Below are 5,744 nucleotides of genomic sequence, written 5' to 3'. Positions count from 1 at the left end.
ATTTGGTTTACCAGATACCAAAACAGGCAGTTGAAAATGGAAACAAAAATTGAATAATCTGCATTATTTTACTACTGTGGGGAAAATCTAGATAAGCAAAATACCCCAAGACTGAATTGTACTCCTAATGGTGTATAGTTATCTGGTTAGCATGGTTATAATGACTCTATACGTTTTGGTGAGGTAGAAGGTTAAATAATTTAAAAGTGGGTTTAAGGATTCAGGTCATAATGATGCATATATAAGAAATCTTTCTGAGTATTCTGTTCAAGATATTTATTCAATTTAATTAACCACATTCCCTGATTAAGCTTTTAAATTAAAACACCTAAATATTAATCCCTCTACCTTTCACTCACTTCTGACAATAATTTCATTATTTTAAATATATACAATATTTGATATAAATGTGTATATTATACATACAGAGAGGAGGAAAAATTCAGAAAATGTCCCTCTCCTGCTCTTTCCAGCTTTAGGATTTAAGTGCCCACACATTGAATTTGAGAAGTTTTGATTATTTAGTGATTTGGGATTACACAGAAGGAAGCCCATCCCAAATAAAACACATGTAACAACTCCAATTATTGATGTTGGTTATTTATATTGACTGAGTTAGGTTCCAATCTTTGGCTCAATTTTATTCTGCTAATAAAACTGGTGGAGAAGAAAGTGCTCTCCAGTAAAACCAGCAGGATGTCTAGGGAAAGTCACTTCTAATGACAATACTAGAAAAGATAAAGCAACTTTTAAATATTGAAACAACTTGCAGACGGTGTTAGTATACTGATGAACAGTACAAGGTTTCTAAGGTAAAATTTAAAATGAAAATCTCTTTCACACACAAATGCCATAGGAAAACAAACCTGGAATTTTGACAAAGAAAAACAAAGGATTCCCAGTGTTGACAACTTTTAATGAAAACTAGGAGTAAGACAAACATTCCCCCACCCTCTGAGCCTCCCCTTCTTCCCCTCAGTCTTTCAGTGACTTCCTCTCTCCCTCTCCTTTGTCTTTCCTACGCTGACCATGTCTGCCTCTGTTATTTTCTACCTTCTTCTCTTCCTGCCTCTTGTTTTCTTCCCACCCACCAATTTCCCATTCCACTTCTTTCCCCTCTATCCTCCCAATGCCTTCTTCTCTCCACGTGAAAACATTCATGAAGTTGTTCTACAGGAGGAAAATTCAGATCTGTCCATGGGCAGTGGACAGCTGCCAACTGTCGTCCACATTTTGGAGAACTCTATTCATTCTCCTCACTGAGCTGCCACTTGTTTCCCATTCACTTCTCATTATTCTCTGAGTTCAACTCTATAACAAAATGGAAACTGTTCTCACTAAAGACACTAAGAATCTCAATTTCCCACACTCGCTGATCTCTGTTCACTCTTTGTTCTACCTGAGCATTTGTTTTGGAAATTGGTTCTGTACTCAATTATGTCCTTGAGCATCTTTTCTCTCTCCAAGTCCACAACACTCAGGTGTTCAGTCTCCCTATTGTTTCTCTGCTCAGTATCCTTTTCTGGTCTAACCCTTACCACTCTTAGGTTGTACTTGGCTGCAATAGGAAATCAGTTAGTTGAATGGAAATTGATTCTAAGATAGAAATTCTGGGTAGATAGGAGGAATCAGCTGAGAAATGAGGGGGAACTGTAGGAAGCAATAGAGACAGTCAATAGCCCAAATTAAATCCCTACACTAGCTCAATAGGAGCTGCTGTCACTGCTACTGAACTGTGGATGGCACAGCTCATACTGTTAATGCTGTTGATGCAGATGCAGCATGCATTTGCTGGGGTGTTGATTTTGCCACCTTGCATGACTTTTCAACAAAATTCTCTTTTCTCCCTGTCCCTTTGTCTCCTTCTCTCCATATTCCAAATCCCATGTAGGTGAGTTTGACGGTTAAACTTAGGTCAAGTCCCTCATCTAAGTGAAGGGGGATGGGCAGGTGAGTTTTTGGTTCTTTGACTTCTAGAGTGAGTGGTGGTCTTTACGTGACACCAACACTCATCTGGTAGAAAAGAGGATCAGTTTTTAGCCATCTGAAAATGACATGTATCCATCTTATAACCTCTTTAATATAACTTCCTCAAGTTTCTTACCATGCTCTTCTCTTTACTTTATGCACACTATCCAACGGACAGGTCATCCATAATTATACCTGCAGCTACCCCAGTGACTCTAAAGTTATTGTTGCAATTAAGCTGTAGTAAACTTGTACTACTAAGCTATCTCATCTGGATGTTAAGAAGATGCTATCTCCATAAACTGACCAATACATCTGAGTCCTCAAATTCAATTTTTGGTGAACATCTACCAGTCACCAAGGGTCTCCTCTCTCCTTCACTGACCATCTCCTTCACATCTAACATGTAGCTGATTCCCATTGACTCTACATTCTGATTTATTGTGATCTACCTCATTGTCCTCCCCACCACTCCTCAACATAACACATATGGACTAAGAACTTCAGATGCATTTGAACGAAGGGAGAGCAACTTTGAAATGCAGATTATTAGACTTAATTCTTGCCCCACTGAATCAATTTCTACAGTAATAGCTCACCATCTATATTTTGTACAAAAATTTCCCCCGACAATTCTGCTGTGTAATCTGGTTTAGGAATGACTGGACAAGAGTAACAGCTTCCTAATTAGTATCCCTGACTTTAGTTTCTCTTCCCTGAAGAGGATTTTCTACACTATAAAATATATAATTTAAAGACTATATTACCATGCCACTTCCTAACTTAAAAGTTTTCAGTGCTTGCCTATTGCTTGAGGAATAAAGTTCAAGTTCCTTCACTTGACATTCAATTCATTTCATAATAATTCAGACTTCCTTCCCCGAGACACTCATCCATATCCCAGACACAGAATTTCCCTAACACACTCCGGCATCCCCATAAATTTAGCTCATGTTTAGAGTGTCTTTCCTTTTTTATAAATCTAATTCTTGCACATTTTTTAATTGAAATAATTGCATCTTCCATTATATGAATTCTCCAAATTAGTTTCCATGCAATATAGTAGTAGTAAATATAATTAAGGGCATTCTGATTAGTGTATGGTTTTATTTCAACTACTTTCCTACAATGATCTTTTTATAAAATCTTAGTGAATGTTCTTTTTACATTTACTGCATTTCATTTCAGGGGCCATCCAGTAACTATATGGACACTAAAAATGCAACATTGCTTTCAAGTTCGTTCTCACAGGACTTGCATATCAACAGGAGTGGCAAATCCCCATTTCTCATGTTCTTGGTGATGTACCTCAGCACCATTGTGAGAGACTTTGGACTAATTGCACTCATCTGCAATGACCCTTCCCTTCACATCCCCATGTACTTACTCCTTGGGGGTTTAGCCTTCATGGATGGTTGGATATCATCCAAAGTGACCCCCAAAATATTGGTCAACTTCCTAGCCAAAGTTAAGATATGCCTCTCTGAATGCATGACAGAATATTTTTTCTTTGCAGTCAGTGCAACTACAGAATGTGTTCTTTTGGCAGCTATGGCGTATGATTGCTATGTGGCCAGATGCAAACCTTTACTTATCCAGTGATTATGACCTGTAGACTATGCATCTAACAGTTAGTGTCTTCATTTGTAGGTAGCCTTACTCATTCTGCATTTCATATACTTTTTAAATTCAGTTTAACCTTATGTAGTTCTAACATAATACAGAACTTTTACTGTGCATCATGCCATTATTTCCTATATTGACCCTTCAATTAATGTTCTGATGGTTTTCATTTTCTCTGGGTCAATACAGGTGTTCACTATTCTGTCTGTTATTGTCTCTTATACCCTTGTTCTCATTACAGTATTAAAAAGGAAGTCTGTACAAGGCATCAGGCAAGGCTTCTCCACCTGTGGAGCCCATGTCTTTTTTCTGTCTCTTTAAACTATGGCCCTCTTCTCTTCATGTATGTGCGCCCTGGATCTGCACAGGGAGATGACAAAGATATGATGGACTCTCTATTTTACAAGGTCATCATTCATTTGTTAAGTTCAATTATATACAGCCTGAGAAATAAGAAAGTCATAGATTCACTGGCAAAAATGTTAAAGAGAAATGTTTAGATCTCATACTAATATCCGTTCTCTTTTTATTAAAACAGTTACCCAATTGTGCAGGTTAGAGACGGCTCTGTTTGGTTAGCATACAAAGTTTTTGCAATTGCAATTGCTCTAGTGTTTTAACAACTTAAGGTATTAGTACTAATATACTCCTTAAAATATTTGTATATGTTGTTCAAAAAATACAAAGAATTTTAAACAAGTGCTCATGTCATTCTAGAATAATTGAAGCAGAAAACAAATGAAAATATGCTGGTATATTCTTCAGTGCAGCTTTATAAAATTGTTATGCTCTGAAACAGTGCTGCACCTCTGAAAAGTACTTGAGTATGATGTCCTTAATAATAGTACAGCTTGGCTGCCTGGAGACTCATATCACATTTACCTCCACAGTGGAGGCAGGTTTGTGTTTGAGCGAACAGAAGCAAATCCAGGAATTCTGCTAGCCACCAAAGGTCTTTCATTCCACTTTATTTGGGACATGGTAAATATCACTTCTTGTGGAGATTCAACTCTCATCTCACACAGAAACATAAATTGAATGGGAAAGAAATGAGGAAAACACGAGAAATGAGTTATGAAAGAGAAGGTTGGGACAAATTATAAGAGGTATCCTTTAGCCCAGTGTGCATCCACGAGTAATGAGAAGAGAGAGTTGTCTCTCACTGTCTATGATGCCTTGAAAGGCATTTTCCAGTGGTGTGTGCTTGTTGTAGGAAAATCTCAAATGTTTCACTAATTTAGAAAGCTAAGAGATGAGATTGAAGAATTTATTTGGCTTAGAGAGGAAAAGAGAAGTAGCAGAATAGGAAGGAAATGGTCAATCTTCCAAGAATCTAAAAAACGAATGAAGCTTGAGATGACTCAGTAATGTACAAATTTTGGTGGAAATGTGTGGTTGACATGAGGGCTTCAAATGTATATTACCAAAGTTCAAAGAATGTTAAGGTGGTATGATGTCACGGTGCCCAGTGGTTGTCTCAGGAAGCATGAAAACGAGCAAGAGTTTGGACATTTTTGCCCTTAAAGTCCTTAAATGTTATCTTTCATCTCACTCCACACTCTAAGTATAAACAGTGACTCATCTTCAGGTCTTCCCTTGCTCTTCCTCTTTCTACATTGAAATTCCGTACATTTTCTTATGGATACCACTGAGGTCCTCACCCTCGAAACTAACAGCCGTGGTGATTTGTAAAACACTACTTACTTAGCCCTATACCCTGTTGGTACTGTTACTTCCTAGACATAGCTACCAGGTTATTCTTCATAACCAGAACTCAGATTAAATCATAGCCCTTTTCAATAACTTTTAATGGATTGTCATTTCTTCTAGATCATGTGCAAATATGGTGTATGTATCTGATCTGTATACATGCACACACATGTTTATTTGCTCATGTGTATGTCTGGATTGTATGACACATATATTTACATCTAGATCTCTATCTATGCATCCATACAACTCTTTATCTCTATCTCTATTCCTGTCTCTATCTCCTTCACCTTGATTTGCCCCATCCTGGCATTATTTGAGGTCTTTTCCAGTAAAACCTTGGTTTAACTCTGAAGTCTCTTCCTCCACAATTCTCCTAATGGACCCCGTGTTACACACAAAATGAGTTGCAGAAAGCTTTCTGGACACAATTTACTCTCTCA

The 5,744-nt window shown here is 37.5% G+C and overlaps 1 pseudogene; it reads left to right on the top strand.

The window, feature by feature from the left end:
* Positions 1-3,174: 3,174 nt before the first annotated feature.
* LOC139076958 (olfactory receptor 5H2-like) lies at positions 3,175-4,091 on the top strand (annotated as a pseudogene).
* The last annotated feature ends 1,653 nt before the right edge of the window (positions 4,092-5,744 follow it).

The sequence above is a fragment of the Equus przewalskii genome, chromosome 18 (genome assembly GCF_037783145.1).
Source record: "Equus przewalskii isolate Varuska chromosome 18, EquPr2, whole genome shotgun sequence".
Taxonomy (NCBI): Eukaryota; Metazoa; Chordata; class Mammalia; order Perissodactyla; family Equidae; genus Equus; species Equus przewalskii.
This window is presented reverse-complemented; position numbering and strand designations above follow the sequence as displayed.